Here is a 20,198-nt window from a genome sequence, read left to right as displayed (position 1 = left end):
GGAGGCCATGCTGATGTCTGCAATCCCTTCGGCCACTCAGGGTGTTTTGATGTCCATGGTTCATGTTTCTGGCAGAGGCCATGCTGACGTTCATGGTCTGTGCTGCCACCAGAAGCCACGTTGAAGTCATGATCTGTGCTGTGTCTGGTCTCTATGGTCAAGGAAGCTTCTTTTGCAGTGGTATGGATGATTGTAGATTCATAACTGAGAATAAGAGGCACTGAAGGCTTCTGTGCCCCGCCTCAACAAAAACAGTCTAGACAGGAAGTTATTAAAGAGTCCTTGAAAACTGTAATAACGAGGCTAAAGTGTAGCTCCTTACAGTTGATGACTCGGGTGTGTGTGTGTGTGTGTGTGTGTGTGTGTGTGTGTGTGATGGAGGGTAAGAGTGTGGTTGTGGGGTGGGGAAGGACTCAGTTTTCTTTAAGGGACTGGCTATGAGGTGGCTGACCACGATCCACAGAGTGTATGGACAACACAAATTAGACTTGGGTTTTCTGTTGTTGTTTTGTTTTGATTGTGGGGAGGCATAAGGGTGGGAGGGTGGACCTTGGAGGAATGGGAAGCAAGTATATTTGGAATGCATCATACAAAATTCCCTAATAATTAATAAAAAATATTATGTTGGAGAAAAAGAAGAGTCACCAATGGAGTGACTCTCTACACACTCCATGGAAGTCTTTATACGAATCCTCCGAATATCAGACGGACAAACAATGATAGCATATATTTATGGGATGCAGACTGATGAGGAAATACATGCATTAAATATGTAATGGTCAAATCATTAACAAATCTGTATCTTTAAACATTTATTTGTGTTGTACCTCTGAAGTTCTCCCTTCAGGTTCTTTGTATTAGTGAATGGTCAGAACCCGTCACTCTGTTATGATGTAATAGTGAACAGTCAGAACCTGTCACTCTGTTATGATGTGATAGTGAATGGTAAGAACCCGTCACTCTGTTATGATGTAATAGTGAATGGTCAGAACCTGTCACTCTGTTATGATTTAATAGTGAACGGCCAGAACCCGTCACTCTGTTATGATGTAATAGTGAACGGTCAGAACCAGTCACTCTGTTATGATGTAATAGCGAACAGTCAGAACCCATCACTCTATTATGATGTAATAGGGAACAGTCAGAACCCGTCACTCTGTTGGGGCCTGCATTTACTTCCTCTCCTCTAGTTGTATTCTGGTGCTGTGGTAAGACATCCTGACTAAAAGTCACTTAGGGAAATAGAATTCATTAGGCTAAATCCAGGCTGTGGTGTATCACTGGGGAGACATGTAGACAAGAGTTCAAATATTCCATCTACAGTCAAGAGCAGAGACAGAGAATAAAACCATGTTCCTTGCTGGTTCTTCCTAGCAGGCTTCTCCACTTTTATACAGCTCAGAGCCCAGCCCACGATAGGATGTCACCTCCATTCAGGGTGGGTGGTCCCACTTCCTATCAAGATAATCTCCCACAAAGACAGCCAGAGCCTAATGGATCTAGACAGTTCTGCTACTGAGACACCCCTCTTGAGATTCTAGGCTGCAGGAAGGTGGAGCGTGCAGCCAACAGCACCCCGCCTATTAAAGTGTGTTCCCAGCATCTGTTATGTAACTTCCCTCATCCTTCTCATCTCTTCTGTCCTCGTCTTGAGCGCTCACCAGTTTGCTTGCTACTTTCACGGAAAGGTCTTCTTTGCCTTTCACATGTGATCTAAATCATGTAGCATTTGCCCTTCTGGAAGGTTGTCATTGGGCATTTGCTCTGCCCCTGGCCCTTTGATGGAAAGCTACCTGTGTGTGAATCCCTTCTTAGTAGAGAAATCACCTGAGTCCATTTGCTCCACAGTCCCACATGCTTCTGGCCCCTGACGTGTCATTGCTTGGCATCATTTTGCCTCTTGGCAAAGACCTGGCTAAAGCCTTTATAAATTATGTGGTTTTATAAACTGCTAGGAGCTATGAAAATTGGTGCAGTTCTTTAGGGAAAAAGGTAATATAAATCAAGAATGCTAAAGGCAGTTCCATGCACTTTTACTCTGGGGCTTGATTCCTGCATCTGTTCTAAGGGGTCCACTTTGTCTCAGTTATCCAGAACATTCTCTGTGCTGGGCTGTGTGCTTTCATAAATGCCTCATGTATATCCTTGACACTTCCATGAAGTAGATATAAATATCAAACCCATTTAACATGAGGAAATTGCAGTTCAGAGAGGTTGAGTCACTTGTCCAAGACCTTCAGCTGTTGGACCAGAAAGGATAGAGGTTTCAGACCAATGCATTTCCCTCCAGACAAATTACCCACGTAACTGGCCACACTCCATGACAGTGCTATTTTGAAAGCTCCATTTAATAAGTTAAAATGAATTTTATGGGCAGCTGAGTAATTATCTGACTTGAACCCAATTAAAAATTGAGTTCATTCTGCCCGAATTGAGGACTTCTTTTGATTAATGCTGGACAAACGGATTTCTCTTTTTAACCAGAACTCTGAGGGCCAGATGGCTGGGCTTTCTTCTGCAGACCACCCGCAGTGAAGCTTGTGTGCTGGACCCACGTGTACTACTTGTCCATGTCTCTGTGTGGAAAAGAGAAAGACAGCATTCCGTTTCTGTAGTTCTGGGGACTGAACCTCAGACATGCTAAGAAAGTGCCATTCCATTGAGCTGTCTCTCCAGGTCTGGTTTTCTAGTTTGTATTTTGAGGCAGTGCCTTAGTTTGCTTTCTATGGCTGTGTTAAAACACTGACCAAAAGTAACTTGTGGAGCAAAGGGTTTACTTGGCTTCTAGGTCACAGTCTACATCAGGGGAAGCCAAGGCAGGAGCTTTGGGCAGGAGCCTGGAAGTAAGAACTAAAGCAGAGCCCATAGAGGGGCTCTATTCACTGGCTTGCTCGGCTTGCACCCAGCACCATCTTCCCATTCATGGCACTGCCCATAGTGGGCTGGGCCCTTCTACATCAACCGCTAATCAGGAAAATGCCTTAAAGACTCGCTACAGGCAATTTAATGGTGGCATTTTTTGAATAGAGGTCCCTCTGCCCAGACAGCTCTAGCTGAGAAAAAGCTAATCAGGACAGACAGGGACTCAAAAGGTAATCCAGGGTGATTTTGGACCCATTTGATAGCTTTTCTTAAAGTTACTCAGTAGCCTAGACAGGCTTTAAACCTATGATCCTTCTGCCACGGCCTCTAGAGCAGCAGAGGTTATAGGCAGGCAGCAGCAAGTTTGTCTACGGATAGACTAGTGATTGCTCTAAAAGACTTGGGTTTGTAGTATCTGCAACCAAGCAGGTTGATTAGAACTGTTTCTTTTGGGAAACTCGGTGAGGATAGGTGGAAAGACATATGTTTTAGAATCTCTAACACATAGCATGCAGACTAGCCCCATGCTTAGCTGGGAGCCCGGGCATGACACACCACCCCCAGTATCACTTCTTTTATCTGTTAGTGATAAGTGGTCAGGGACTTGGAGTTGCAGGCAACAGAAGCTCAGTCCCGGGTTATTGCAGACAACAGAACCTAAGCACCGTATCTCTCAGCCCCGCTGCTTGGAATCCTCTTAGGCACAAACATTGTTCCAGAAACTGGACCACTCTAGAGCATTGCCCTGGACATGGTTGTGCCGTTACCTCAGTAATCCCTCACGCCCAGGGATGTTCAAGAAGCTGCCACCACCGTCTTCTACTTTTAGAATGGATTTCACTCCATATTTTAGTGCTCACAGCTCCAATTCCATTCTAGGCAGGCACATCTGGGCATTTGGCAGCTACCGTCTACAGTAGAAGGCTCTGTATCCAAAGCCGGGGGAAGATGTTGTAGGTATTTTGGCAGCTACCGTCTACAGTAGAAGGCTCTGTATCCAAAGGTGAGGGAAGATGCTGTAGATATAGGAAGGTGATTTGGGGGTGCAGTGTAGCAATGGAAGCACCTCCCCCCCAACTGCAGGGAAGATCTCTAAGGTTCAGGAAGTTTTTGAGGTCACAGGCTCCCTAAGCAAAGGACTCTTAAGGGAAGCTCTGACGTTTTCAAGATGCTCAAGATCTCTCCCTCTTCTAGATTACATAAGCAGTAAGGACTGCCAAGAATATGTGATTCCTACCTGCGAGGCTGCCACCAAGTTCTGCAGAGGATCCAGTGTTCCAGCTTTTATGAGCTGTCACTCATGCTGGGCTGGGCTTGTGATCCAGTTGTCTTTAGTCATCCATGCTCTTGTAAGCAACTGCTCAGCCATTCTCCTGTAGGCAACCCCAATAAATTCACTGGTTCATCAAGCTGGAGTTGGTGGCATCTTTGCTTCGGTCTGTTATCAGTTTCCTATCTGGGGTGAGCAGATGTTTGTCCAGGTCTTCCCAGGAAACATGGCACACAACAGGGATGGGTAGAAATAGATTAGCACACGAGAATGATAGTTGCCATACGCTCGGTTTCATTCATTCTTTATCCTTCCTTAAGTATTTACTGAGCACATATTATTTCATATTATTTGCTTAGAAGGAACTGTGCTAAATCATAACAGCTGCAGACAAGAGTGGACTGTGTCAATTTATAATTTTACAACACTATTGGTAAGAGTTTATTATTATTACTATTACTATTATCATTATTTGAGACAGCATCTTCTCTGCAGTTGCAATTGGCTTGAAATTTACTGTGTAATGCAGTCTGGTCTTAAGACATGGAAATCCTCCTGCCTCAGGCCTCTCGAGTGTTGGCATTAGAGATGTGAAACACCACACTCACCTGGGTTTTCATTTTTATTTTAATGAGCACCAAACATACAATGCCCATTCTGATGAATGGCCCAGTACTCTCACACAGAACAGATGTGTAATAGGAGTGAATTCTGTTTCCCAACCCAACTGGCTCAAACGTGCATCTTAAGAAAAGTGAATGTCTTGCTTTTCTTTTAGACATGAATATATTTTGAAATCAAAACACAGAAACTTGACAATTTTGCCTAAACTTATGCTGGTTGCTATAGCTCAATCAAAGGCTTGGCAGCTGCCTAGCAAGTGACAAGTGGAATTAAGGGCTCCTGTGGCATTGATGCACAGCTTGCAAAGGCACCCTGTCTGTCGCCCAGTCCGCGCCCTGTGCTGAGTTAACAGACATAATTAAAGATGTGTTTCCGCTTGCTGAGTGATAGACTGAACTTTGGGGCTGTGACAGCCATTAGCCTAGTCTCTGGCTTTCTTCTGGCTGCTTCTAAGTTCAGGGTCTCTTAGGATTGTTGGAGAGAGAGGGTGGAGGACAAGGTAGAGAAGTGGAAGCTGGGAACAGGCATGTTTGTGAAGAGGAAAGCGAAATTAAACCTGGTGAGGTATGTGGGGCGGATAGAAGATTCCTGGTCACTTTCAGAGAAGGCAGAATCTTGGGATAGAGGATAGGAGTTTGGGACCTGAATTCTGAGTATGGTCCCTGCAATCAACCATGTCCTCATGATGTGTTGAAGTCATTTACACAAATGTCACAGAAATGACAGCTCAGGGGCTGAGAAGATGGCCCGTCCCAGGCCATGCCGGCTTCCTAGCACAGTGTCCATCCTTCACGTTTGTTTCTCTACAGGAATCCTCAGTCTTATGGGCTTTGCTAGGCTCCCATCACACACACACATCTGTGCCTTCCTTGTCTTAGTGGTGGCTTTCTGAGTCTTCACACTGCAGGAGACACAGGACATGAATATGTCAGCAAATACATGTACATATATACACACACATGCACACATACAGAAGAATATGTGGTCTCATTAGAAAAACCATGGTCTGCTGGGAAAGACAGAAAACAAGCCAGCAGCCACCAGAACAAGCCAGATTTTGACCAATGAGCACGACTCAGCCTGCAGTGTGGAGGAAGGACCCCTGGAAGCTACGCTGAGTTTGGAAAGGCAAGATGATGTGAGCCCTTTGCACGATGAGGGTGCCGCAGCGTGTGCTGGAGTGGAGTTCATTTCCACTTCCCCTGTGACTTAGAAACATGCAGCTATTGTCAGTATGCTTTGTTACCTTTATTTTAAATGTTTATGTAATTTGCAAAATGGGAATTATGATATTACCACATGACCTTTTTTTGAGGGAAGGTTGTACCACACAGTAGGTGTTTAAAAGACACGGCTTCCTAGCTCTCCTGTTGCTTCTCATTGCCCATTGAAGTTGACTGAGGAATGGCCTACCAAGAGGCAATATTATAAAAATTGAACTGGTAAGTGTGACTTTATTTGGGTGGGAAAGGTCTTGTGTCTATCAGTAAGAGTCTTGAAGAGAGAATTTCTGAGTTATTCTTTAAGACTCTTAATAAGATCACCAATGTCATGTCAAAGACAGGGAAAGAGGCAGTGGGACATCCATGTCCAGGGATGCAGCAGCATCTGAGAAGCTTCAGCAGCCCCCAGTGCAGGACAAGGTGGTGAAGACCTTCCTGGGTGGCCTTGTCAGAAGTGTGGCATTCAGCCTGGAGAGAGGTTTGGGAGCTTCTGGCCTCTTGAGCCATAAAGACACATTTCTAATAGTTTTTTTTAAAGCTGTGTTGTCCATAGTAATCTATTAGAGTAGTCCCAGCAACTGCTGTGCCCATGTCTATGGTCCGTAGCCTTTTCACCCTGCATTGCACGACTGCAGAATGGTTTGATCAATGCATCTGAAGTGTGAATTCAGGTGCTTGTCCTTCGAGGACTGTGTGAACGTTTCTTTCTTCATAGAGCTGCTGTGACATGGTTGGTTTGAAGAGTGTAGCATTATCTGGAGGGAGTGGGAGCCTCAAGGTTCCGGGGTCATATCCAGGCAGCACAGACACTGGGACTGGATGCAGAGGCAGAATGCCCCCAAGAGATCCAGCAGTGTAACCAACCTGGGGAGGAAGGCACATGTGGACCAGCACGGTCTTCACAGAGGAACCATCTCCGCAAATGTGGGCTACTGGGCACCCACAGGTGGGATGTTGCATGCAGGAGCTGTGGACTTCCAAGCCACCTCACCTTAGTTCTCTCACATAAGGTCACGGTGGAAATTCCATGGCTTGGGTTCAGGGTCAAAGAGCTGGAAGGTCATGTAAGAACTTGCACCCAGGTTTATAGGATTCCAACCATTGCTCTCAAAATTGTCGTAAGCCTGGGGAGTGCCATCCAGGTGAACTGGACTTGAAGGTCCACTTTCTAATGATGTCATCATGTTAGACCCCAGTCGGTGTCTGCTCCACAGGAGCCTAATTCTAAAGCTGGTGTTTTCAGGTCTTTCTGCACGCAAACTTGCCAATTCAGCAAATACATGCTTTTCAGCAAGTCTGAAAATCTAATTGGGTTGATTCCCCAGAGTTTTGACCTAAAGTGTGGGGTGGGAGGCATTTGGTCTCATCAGCTCCCCCTCAAGGCTGCATTAAGACACCGAGATGAGGTAATAACACTGGGTCTCCCTGTCAGGCTGGTTAATCCCAGTGGCAGCTGTAATGAAGAGCAAGCCACATTCCTGTCCCAGCCATGTTACCTTCAGTGTGTACTGCGATGCTTTGCTCTTAATCTAGTTTCAGAATCTTAACAGCACATGTAATCTTTCAAAGATTTCAAAGGATGGTTTGTGTGGCTTGCTCTGGGAAAAAGATCTTTTTGTTTCTATGGCTTTTCATAGATTCTTGGAGTCACATGCGGCTCCTAAAATTATGGGCCGTTGCAAAGGTAATCTTGCACTAACGCGGTTTTCTAAACCCTGGGTCTGATTCTGGCAGCTCCTCACAGGTTTCACCAGGAAGACTACTTCAGCTGCTACTCTGCAGGCTTTGGAATCATTTATTGTTTTTTTTTTTTCTTTTTTTGCATCTGCATATACAAACCCATCAGAGCTGAAAACTACTCTGTAAGGCAGACACAAATATTATCTGCCTGTCAGAGTGATGCAGCCAAGGTTCAGGGAAGCTAAGGAACCTTCCCCAAACTACCCAGCCATTAGTGGTAGGCTTTGGGTTCAAGCTGCCCGGTTCAAGAGTTTGTCCACTGTCTGCTGCCTTAGTGTCCCAATGTACTCCAAGGCTGGTTGGTTAAATTACAAAGCAGCTAACATTAGTTCAGCTCTTGTTAGGGACCAAATGTGTTCCAGGATGCGTGGTATATCGCTTGAGAAGTTCTCAAACCTCACAGTTTTCTGGAATTTAAAAAATTCAGATTTCCTAGTTAGGAGTTATAGAGTAAAAACTGAAGTGTGTATTTCAGAGGTGGTTCAGCCTACCTCTTGGGGAGAGGGGAGGGTGCAGCAAGCAAGTCAGTAAGGAGAATGGACTGACTTTTTGCTGTTCTCAGGACCCATGATCACATTATCTGCTAATCTAACATCTATCTACCTATCTGATATCTGTCTATCTATGTATCAATTGTCTATTATCTATACATTTATTATTTTTATCTGCCTACTTATCATCTATTTACTGTCACCTTATCTATCTATCTATCTATCTATCTATCTATCTATCTATCTATCTATCTATCTATCTATCTATGTAGCCTAAGGATAGAGCATAGAAAGATGACGTATAGATGAGTTGATATACAGGCATTCATTATCAAAGCTCAGAGTTTGAACTTTAGACTAAGTAGCTACTCCCAAAGCTACTTATACTCTGGCCTTGCATGCTCCACCGCTCTGCAACAATGTTCCGGCCATGATGCTCTTCTCTCTGTTTCTGGGACATTTCACTTGTCGGCTGTCATTCTAGACCGTGTAGCCTATTTCCAGGACTAGTGCCTGGAACTAGCCAGGTTTCAGCTTCAGCATCCCAACACGCTCACATATACCCTTTCCCTATTACCTGCTCTGTTGCCTTCTTGACTTTTGAGATTTTCTATGTAGCCCAGGCTGGACCTGATGATCTTTTTGACCCAGTCTCTAGAACATCAAGATTATAGCATTGCACCTCCTGGGAGGCTCTGCCATCCAGAGACAAAAGTCTTTCTGCAGGGAGTTAGTGGTGTTCTAGAATTTCTGGGGTATCTAACATCTTTGCTGCACACTTTCTGCATATTTGCACTCTTTCCAAATGCAAAGCATTCATCAGTCTTTTCATGATGCGCTAGTCCTTACAGATTCTTCCAGCATCTGGCTTATAGATTCCTCAGCACCACCCTCGGAGATGACTTCCTTATTTGACTGTGGGTGCCCAGAGGGCAAGTGTTTTCTCTGTCTTACTTCAGAGCCTACAACAGATGCTAAGTAAGTAAAATATTAATAACGGGCTGCCCAGAAAGGAAGCTCCTCTGTGCCTTGACATGAACACTGCCAGAGCTTTAGTTCAAATGACTGGAAGTGACCAGCACCTTTGTGATAGCTCTGTGAGCCTGGCCATCCACACCCAGGGACAGACTCAGTTCTTCAGCCCACACGAAGCTTTCAACCTCTATAAGCACATGGAGAAACAGGAGGTGGGCACAGGCACCTGCTCCACTCCACATATTAACCTTGGATTTGGAGATGCCAAAGACAGGCACTCAAGCAACTTCAACTTCTGATTAGAAGAAAACCAAATGATCAGCTCTTCGATTTCCCAGATCATCCCACACAAGGGTAAGGTCAAGTGTCAGCCACTAACCCAGGTACAAGAGTCATAAACAAGAGTGGAGGCTGGGGGAAAAAGCAGGGCAGTGGTGGCACATGCCTTTAATTCCAGCACTTGGGAGGCAGAGATGGGAGAATCTGAGGCCAGCCTGGTCTACACAGTGAGTTCCAGGACAGCCAAGGCTACACAGAGAAAGCCTGTCTTGAAAACAGAAGAACAAAACAATGACAACAAACAAACACAACAACAAAAAAGCCAAGTGTGGCTTGGTCATAGCTTGACTGTGCTATGCTAACTCTTTCTAATGATGGTGGTGGTGGTGGTGATGATAATGATAGTGGTGTTGGTGGTGATGATGGTGAGGGTGGTGGTGGTGATGATGGTGGTGATGATGATGATAGTGGTGGTGGTGATGATGGTGGTGGTTATGATGGTGGTGATGATGATGGTGGTGATGATGATGATAGTGGTGGTGGTGATAATGGTGGTGGTGGTGATGATGGTGGTGGTGGTGATAATGACGGTGGTGTTGGTGGTGATGATGGTGAGGGTGGTGGTGGTGATGGTGACAATGATGGTGATTATGATGATAGTGGTGGTGATGATGATAGTGGTGGTGGTGATGATGATAGTGGTGGTGATGATGATAGTGGTGGTGATGATGATGGTGGTGATGATGATGGTGGTGGTGATGATGATAGTGGTGGTGATGATGATAGTGGTGGTGATGATGATGATAGTGGTGGTGATGATGATAGTGGTGGTGATGATGATAGTGGTGGTGATAATGACGGTAATGGTGTCAGCAAATTTTTTTTCTCTGAAACTGAACAATGCTCTATTGTTACTTTTCCACAGATCATTCACAGGAGTTTTAGAAGTTCCAAATAATTCAGAAAAGAACAAAAATATAACAAAAACTCTCTCAGCTCATCCAAAATCCTAACAGCCCTTAAATAGCTAGTTAACCACTTTTAGTGGCTTAAAGAGCAGCTGCAATGTGATTCTCTTTCTAAAGAAGCAGACACTCAAGTTGCTTAAACAGGATTACACACCACGAGAGGTTCTGCAGTTTGCCTTTTGCTGCAAAGGTGGTGACACTGATGGGCAAGGAAAGTCGGATCAGAAAAGGGGAAACGTGTTCTGTGTTACAACGCAGGCTCGGGGATCCTGGGTTAAATATTGTGGCCAACACCAGGGCCTGTCTGCATGAGAAGTGACTGAGTCACTGCTTTTATAAGTGCTGGACCAGAGTCCTTTCGATCAAGCATCCATGCCTCCAACAACCTAGCCTGCATCTCTCCTCTTCCACATCCAGTCAAGACCAATACTATGTAAGGACAGTGCCTGTACTAACCATTTTCTTATTGGGGGCGGAGGGGAGGGGGAAGCAGATTCCAGACTTGCCTGGGGCCATCAGCGCCTGGCGCTGGTGATAAAACTGTGGAGGCTCATTCTGCCCACCTGACTCAGGTGTTGCTCCACACACTGCCTTATTTCCAAGCTCAGATACGAAAACCAAGAGGGAAGAATCTGCGCTTAGGCCAGGCTTGCAATCTTTGTGCCATGGAATTCTTCTCCGTTTATTTCTGCAAATGCAATGTCTGGAAGCTTCTGTTGGTTGTGCTTCAGGAAAGAAGTGTTCTTACCAACGCAGGAAGGTCATGTGGCATGAAATTCAGCACAATGAATCATTGTTGCTGTGATTCAGGCACTGGACATGTCGTGCACCTCATACTCTGCAGACGGGAGTTTCTGGAATATTTCCGGTCTGCCTCCCAGGTCACTAGTAGAACAGATGTTAGAGATGCAGGCCACAACATCTGGATTGTTCACATGGATTCCAGGGTCAGACTCAAGTCATCAGGCTTGTGGTAGGCACTGTTGAGCCTTCTTGCTGCTTCCTATTCCCATACTCTCACAGAAAGGAGTCTTTGGTAAGAGGGACATTTTGGTAGGAGGGAACCTCATTTGTGCACTATCTTTTGAGTTCATTTACTTATTTTTCAATCCAATAGATATTTGTTTGGCACTTAGTCTGTGCCAAACACTGAAATAAAGAAACAAAGCCCCTCTGTCCATCCTGTCACAGAACTTGTTTTGACAGGGAAGATGTGATAAGGACATCAGAGCAGGGGAGGTAAAGAGACATGGTTATTTTATATAAGATGGTCAGGGATGGGCTTCATGATGCAGTGAGGGTACTGGAGAAGAGAAAGAGCAGGAAGTTGTGCAGATGAGGCTGGAGAGGAGCTGGGTAGGTTAACTGGATCACACAAGGCTCTATGGATGATTGGAAGGGCCAGCTGGGTCACACAAGGCTCTGTGGGCCATTAGGAGGGCCAGCTGGGTCACACAAGGCTCTGTAGAACATTGAGTGGCCAGCTTGATCACACAAGGCTCCGTGGGCCAATGGGTGGGCATGGGATTTCCCCTGAAGGAGAAAACGAGTAATATGAACTGATAGATTCTCATCAAAACTGGCTGCTGTGTATGTTTTGAAAGGAGGGCAAGGATAGAAGCAGGTTGAGCAAATGAAACGAAGCGGTAAAAAGGTAATCTTTATAATATAAAGACAAGGGTTTTGGAGCTGCTCCACTAGTTTCTCTTCTCGTTGTAACAAAGCAACTTAAGGAAGGAAGAAAGGGTTCATTTTGGGTCCCAGTTCATGAGTACAGTCCACCATGGTGGAAAGTCAAGGTGGCAGGAGCTTGAGGCAGCCGGTGGCACTGCTGCTGCAGGAAGCAAGGGGGTGGCTGTTGGTGCTCAGCTCAGTGTCTCCTTTCCCTTCAGTCTGAGAGAGCAGCGCGTGGAGTGCTGTGCAGTGAAGGTGAGTCTCCCCACCACAAGGGGATCTGAACACCCTTCACAGGCACTCCCAGAAGCTCTCTCCTAAGTGACTCCAGAACCACAGCGTGCCCTGGAGAGCAGTGGCTGGATTCTCATTATGTGTAGGAAGCAGAGTAAATACTTTTTATTAAAATAAATTGAGTGAGTAGAGAGTTTTTTTTTTTTTTTTTTTTTTTTTTTTTGGTTTTTCGAGACAGGGTGTCTCTGTAGCTTTGATACCTGTCCCGGAACTAGCTCTTGTAGACCAGGCTGGCCTCAAACTCCCAGAGATCCTCCTGCCTCTGCCTCCCGAGTGCTGGGATTAAAGGCGTGCACCACCACCACCCGGCTTACAGTTCTTAATTTTAGTTGTTCCTCAATATGGTTAAGACAGCAAGGAAGGAGCTCAGCATCCTCAGTCCTATGTCATATGCTCTGTGCCTTGTCTCCTCCTGGGCAGAGTGAACAATGCTAACTCAAATCCAAGATTGCTAGCTATGTTCCCCTAGAATTTAACTAGACCTCTCTGACTGGCTTCTTTTTAAATTTGTTTTTATTTTGTTATAAATTATGTGTATGTCTATGTGTGAGCATGAGTTTATGCACTAGAGTGCAGTGCTCATAAAAGACCAGAAGAGGGTGACAGATCCTCTGGAGTTAGAATTGCAGCCAGTAGTGAGCTTCCTGATGTGGTTCTGGCAACTAAACTCTGTTCTCTGCAAGAGCTGTATATGCTTTTAAGCACTGATCCACCTTTCCAGCTCTGACCCATGGCTTCACCTCTAAATTGGAGTGATGCTATCAAAAAGTACTGTGGAGATGGGGAGGAATTGGAGGGAAGGCAATTGGGATTGAATTTGATCAAAACACATTATATGTTAGAATAAAATACTCAAACAACAACAACCACAACAAAGACCTTCTAGGAGAGTCATTGTGATTGATTCATGGATGACTCTGGGCCACCTTGCTTGGGGACTTACATGATGGATTCAGGTTAGGTACTGGACCTAAATCCTCTTTGTGGTCATATGTGCTTGAACCTTAATTCAGGAAAACCTAACCTTCCCTTAATGTCAATGAAGCTCTGAGAAAGTGTTTATCTAGTACTGCGGAAATACAGCAGAGACTAATCAATTGAAGGGACGCCAAAGCCAAGATCACTCAACTACTTGGTCAAGACGTTTAGACTCCCCATGGCTTCATGCAAGTTGCTGGGAGGAAGGATATGGGTATGCTAAGCAATGAACACACCACAAGGTGCCCTCATTCCTGCTACCTCATCCCAACCTTCCGTGAACACCCCCCATAGTGCCCTCGTTTCTGCTATCCCATGCCAACCTGCCGTGAACACCCCTCATAGTGCCCTCATTCTGATTTTCCATCCCAACCTGCCATGGGGTTTGCCTTCATTCTTGCCTCACATCTGTCCAGCGTTACAGGAAAATGCATTATGTCCTCTTGCACACAGACCTGCAGCATGTCCTGGGGCTGGGGAGTTCCCATCATTGCAGATTGCTGGATTGTAACATTACCTGTCAGCCTTCTCCAAGTTGCTGTCTGCTCAGAGAAATTGTTGTCTCATTATTGTGAGCAGAGGTAGTTGTGCTGCGTGCAGCCTGCTTTGGGAGGAGGAGGGGGCAGGGGCCTAGGATGAGGAGAAGGACCGGATTCCTTAGTGCTGCTGTTAAATTGGTTGGCATCCTTGCTGACTTCCATCACTGTCTCCTCTATGATATAACTGATCTCTCAAGTCTGCGCTTGGTTTCTCATCTGTAATTTTCCACTGGATTCCAGAGGGCAGCAGATTCATCAGCAGTGTCTACCACGGTTATCTAGAAACACTCTCCTCCGTCACTTCATCTCCATCCTCTGCTAAACTCCACAGGGCCTTTCTACATGCTGTTCTGTCTTCTAGTGGGAGGTGTTGTGGGAAATGGAGCATTAGGGAGTAATATACAGTCAGTGCAGGGCAGATATACCCCCAAACCCAAGCCTGACATCCTGTCTCCACTCATATGGCCTTAGGAGTTAATTGTCATTCGTACTTTTTATTTGAATTCAAGTCTGCTCTCCACATCCTCCAAAGCCTGTGTCCTTGCCAGCTGAACATGAATCACCCCCATACTGAATGCACAATCAGGTGTCATGTTCTGTGCTTAGTATCAGCAGCAGCACCACTGGAGCCCCAAAAAAGCCCAACTAATTACAAGCCTGCGTTCTATGCTGTTATTATTTGAATGTAACAAAGGCACCTGCCACGTTAATTATGCCCTTCTAATAAACATCTCCAGGCAGCCAATCAAGAATGAGTGGGGTGGGGGATGTGTGTTGAAAACGCAGGTCTTGGCACCACATGGTCAAACTTTCCTGGGTTCAGTGCTGATTTCATTCACATGAAGCTCTGCAACCTCCACCCAGACCCCCAGGGAAACTGCAGAAAATGCATGAAATCCCAGAGTTCTCCAAGAAGGAGAATCAGGAAGGATGTCAGTTGAACCTCTCTGCCTGTGTTCAGAGTGACAACTTTACACGGAGGATGGGGTGCATGGACGAGAAGGTCAACAGGAGGCTGCTCATCATGACTGTATCTTCCAGGCACTGACCTTTTTCCTCTTAATACATAGAGGCATAACACAGGGTCAAGGGCATGCCTCTGATTCAGCTTTTCTTGGTAAAACATTTTTGCTATGGTAAATATGTGCAGTGGTATACATTCAATGAATTATTTGCAATTATTTATTGTATTATTATAAACTATGTGAACTAAAATCATCATTTTAACCACCTCTAAATGTAAAGTTAAAGGGCATTAATTATAACCTCAATGTTGCAAAACTATCATCTCTGATTTTCCAAACATTTTCTATTTTCCCAAATAGAAAAACTGTAACTGTTACAGCTTGATTGCTTGTTCACATATGTTTAGAGGATGCAGCCTAAACCTAGAACAAAACTAAAGCATTTCTGATTTCCAACAGACCACTGTGCATATCTTCTTCCGGAAAACACTGTGTTAGTCAGGTTTCTCTAAAGGAAGTGGGGGGGGAGGGAAGGGAGAGGGAGAGAAAGAGAGAAGCTTATTTGATTATGTTAGACTGGTTTACAGTACGTGAGGTCTGGGTAGTCTAATAATGACTGTGTCATACGGGAGAGACAGATGACCCTGCAGCCACTCTGTCCATGAGGCTGGATGACTCAGCAGTCAACATCTGGCGTTGAAGGCTTGGAGAACCCTGGAGGCCTGCTGGTCTTCAGTCCACACTGGAATCCCCAAGAAGCTGGTTCTAGTGTCTGCTGAGGAATGGTGCAGCATCAGGACAGTCAAACTTGGCAGCAAGAGTGGGGAAAAGAGGCAGACTGCAACTTCCATTAGTTTTGGGTGGAACTTCCTGCTATAAATAATCTCACCCCCAGGAGTGCTGCAGCTGGAGTTTTAGCTGATTCCAGATGCAGTCATGCTGGCAACCAAGATTAGCCATCACACTCCAATTTTGAGTTCTAGAGCGTGGACTGGCATTGCCCAGCAACAACAGATGGAGTAAAATAACGTATGCTATCTAGTGTCTGGCTTTGTTCTTGTGGCAGCATTCATGAGGTCCATTCTTGTATCTCTAGTGTCTTCTTTTTCATTACTATGTAGTATCTTAGTATATCTCAAATCATTTCCTATTTCTATGTATTTTATCAGTAGACATTTTGAATTGTGAGAGTTATCTTTAACTGTCAACCTGATACAGTATAGAACCACCTGGGAAGTCTCAATGAAGGATTGTGTATACTTGGTTGGTCTGTGGGCATATCTATGGGGCATAGTCTTAATTTAATTGATTGATGTGGGAAGATCCAGCCCAGTGTAGGCAACATTGTTCCCTAGGCAGAGGGTCTTGAACTGCAGGAGTGAAGAAGTCATAATGAGCAAGCAAACGAGAGAGCACGAGCACACTAATTTCTTTCTGCCTTTGTGGATGTGATGTGACTAGCTGCTTCAGGCTCCCGCACTGACCTCCCTGTGGTGATGGGCTGTAGTTGTAAGCTGAATAAGCCCTTGCTCCACATAAGTTTCTTGTTTTCAGGGTACTTTATCACAGCAGTACAAATGAGACTAAATATTTCAAGTTTGTAGTTTGGGATTGTAGATAAAAGAACTACACATGTTCTTAATGATCACTTCTTGTAGCTACTATATTAGTGGACTAGGAATGCTATAACAAAATACTAGACACCAGACAATTTAAATAACAGAAATTTATTTTCTGACTGGTCTGAGGGGATGACAGTGTCAGCAGGGTTGGTTTTTTTTGAGGATTTTCTCCTTGGTTGTAAATTACCAATAACCACCCTTCCCTAGTGTCTGCACACCCTTCCCTGTATATGTTTCTGTCCTAATCTCTTCTTATCAGGACGTATGTCACATGCGCCTTGAACTCATTGCACTGTCTTCAAACACAGTCACATCCATTGGTTGTGGTGACCTGTAAACTAGGGGCAGGGAGGAAGATGCCCAGACACGATTCAGTCAATAAGAGTTGTGAGTTTGGTTTCTCTCTCCCCATCTTGATTGGGGAGAGCTTGGGGGAATGGGATGGTGGAGATGGAGGAAGGGTGGATATGGGAGCAGGGAAGAAGATATCTTAATTAAGGGTACCATTTTAAGGTTGGCAAGGGACTTGGCTCTAGAGGGGTTCCCAGGTGTCCAAGGGGATGTCCCCAGCTAGGTCCCTGGGCAGCAGAGGAGAGGGTGCCTAAATTGGCCTTCTCCCATAGTCACACTGATGAATATCTCTTGCATATTACCATAGAACCTTCATCTGGTGATGGATGGAGATAGAGAAAGAAACCCACATTGGAGCACTGGACTGAGCTCCCAAGGTCCGGATGAAGAGCAGAAGGAGGGAGAACATGAGCGACGAAGTCAGGACAGCGAGGGGTGCGTCCACCCACTGAGATGGTGGGGCTGATCTAATGGGAGCTCACCAAAGCCAGCTGGACTGGGACTGAACGAGCATGTGATCAGACCGGACTCTCTGAATGTGGCTGACAATGAGGGCTGACTGAGAAGTCAATGATAATGGCACTGGGTTTTGATTCGACTGCATGTACTGGCTTTTTGGGAGCCTAGTCTGTTTGTATGCACACCTTCCTAGACCTGGATGGAGGGGGAAGGGTCTTGGACTTCCCACAGGGCAGGGCACCCTGACTTCTTTTAGGACTGGAGAGGGAAGGGGGAGGGGGAGTGGGGGAAAGGAAATGGGAGGAGGTGGAAATTTTTAATAAATAAATAAATAAATAAAAAGATTTGTGCGTTTGGAAGTGAGATTGCTTGGGCACAAGTATATGTTTATTTATTGTTAACAGATATTTCAATTCTCCAAAGTGATTGCAGCAATTTAATGTTCTATCATCACAGAGAAAGTTCCAGTGCCTTTACCTCTCAGTCAACATTTGATGCTCTTAATCTTAATTTTGTCTTAGTCCTTCTGGTGTACAAGTGACATTCCCGGGTTCTAATGAAACACTGAGGTCTGCTCTGATGCCCGACTTCTTTCCTTCCACATGCTAGAGAGCAGTGTGTGGTCACAGGAGGCCTCTGAGCCTGCTGAGATCCTACAGATTGCTGCTTTGTGCCAGTGTGGGTCGTGTTCTTCACCTAAGGTAGAGGAGCATTTATGAACGATATGAAGCTAAACCTCTATATGGACATGAAATTTCTTAAAGATTCCCCGATTAGTGTGCATTGATTTTCTAAAAGAAAAAAAATGTTGTCATATATTAAAACATCGTAAAAATTGGAGAGATGGTTCCATGGTTAAGAGTACCTGACACTAAAGAATAGGAGTACAATTTGATTCTCAGCACCATGTCAAGAATCAAATTCGCAAATGGGTGGAACTAGAAAAAAAAAACATCTTGAATGAGGTAACCCCGACCCAGAAAGACAAACACAATATGTACTCACTCATAAATGTCTATTAGACATAAATCAAAGGATAACCAGTCCATAATCCATGACCCCAGAGAAGATAGGTAACAAAAAAAAAAAAAATTCCTAAGAGAGACATACATGGATCTCCCCTGGGAAGGGGAAATAGACAAGAATTCCTGAGAAAATTGGGAGTGGGGGCAAGAGGGAGGTAAGGGGAGAAGTGGGGGAGAACATGAAGGAACAAGATGGCTGAGATGGGGGAAAGCAGAGATGAGAGCAAGAAAAGAGATGTCTTCATTGAGGGAGCCATTATGGGGCTGGTAAGAAACCTGGCACTAGGGAAATTCCCAGGAATCCACAAGGATGAACCCAGCTAAGACCCTAAGCAATAGTGGAGAGGGTCCCTGAACTGGCCTTCCCCTGTAATCATATTGATAACTACCTTAACTGTCATCATATAACCTTCATCCAGCAACTGATGGAACGGACACAGAGATCCATACCTAGCACTGGGCTAAACTTCCAGAGTCCAGTCAAAGAGACAGAGGAACAATAATATGAGCAAAGGGATCAAGACCATGATGAGGATACCTACAGAAACACCTGACCTGAGCTACTGGGAGCTCACTGACTCTGGATTGACAGAGGGGGAACCTGCATAGGCCCAAACAAGGCCCTTTGAATGTGGGTGACAATTTTGTGGCTGGAACAGTCTGTGGGGTCACTGTCAGTGGGACCAGAATTTATCCCTAGTGCTTGAACTGATTTTTTGGAACCCATTCTCTTTGGAGGGATAACTTGCTCAGTCTAGATTTAATGGGGAGGGCCTTGGTCCTGCCTCAAAGTGATGCCAGACTTTGTTGACTTCTAGTGGGAGGTCTTACCCTCTCTGAGGAGTGGATGGGGGTGGAGGAAGGGAGGTGGGAGGAGTGGGAGGAGGGGAGGGATAGGGTACTGGGATTGGCATATAAAAAGAGAAAAATATTGTTTAAAAAATAAATAATGGATAAAGAATTCCACGACAGCCTGTAACTCCAGCACCAGGTGACCTGATGCCCTCTGTGAACACTGCATGCATGTGCACCAACACACACACAATTCTTGAGTGCTGGGTAGGTAAGGAGGTGGGGGACGATCTGGGAGGAGTTAGTGAGGGGAAACCACTCTCAGAATATAGTGTATGAAAAATTATTTTCAATAATAAAATAAAAAAATGTAAAAGTATTCATAAAACATGTCTACATGGGCAGTCATTGCAAACTCTCTGGAGTTATAACACATAATGCGATTTTTGAAAGCAATTAAATCCCTTTTCAAAGCACTTCTTCAAGTCAGTGCTAAGAATGCCTCTAGGCACAGAAGAGCAGGCCAACTTGCTTCAACTGTTTGAGATGAAGGTGTGTATATACGCACACAGACAAGAACATGCAGGCGTATGTCTTCCGATTGTGTGTGCACTTGTGTATACATAGAGTACAGAGAACAGCTTCAGGTCTTGTTCTTATGTACTGTCCAAATCGTACCCTTGAGGCACAACCCTGGAACCCCCCAAGTAGGCTGGCTGGCCAGTGATTCCCAGAGATCCATCTGTTTCTACCTCCAAGTCACCACTACGCTTGCCTTTTAAAAAACATGGGTCATTGGGCATGCCGACCCAACTCTTTGTCTGCCAATATACTTCTTAATAGCTTATATCAGATGATGTGCTGAGATCCTTTTCATCAATCTTTGATTTTATTGGTGATGGCCTATCAAAAAGAGCAATAGCCATTATTGTTGCAATAATTGGTATTCAAATGAGTTACATGATTTTCACCCCTGCCCCTCAAAAGTTGCAGTGCTTCCAAGAGGCAGAAATATAAGCAAAGGTTCAAATGATACCTGAAGACACTGAGCTGCTTCCATGATGTGT

The sequence above is a fragment of the Chionomys nivalis genome, chromosome 7, assembly GCF_950005125.1.
Source record: "Chionomys nivalis chromosome 7, mChiNiv1.1, whole genome shotgun sequence".
Lineage (NCBI taxonomy): Eukaryota > Metazoa > Chordata > Mammalia > Rodentia > Cricetidae > Chionomys > Chionomys nivalis.
This window is presented reverse-complemented; position numbering follows the sequence as displayed.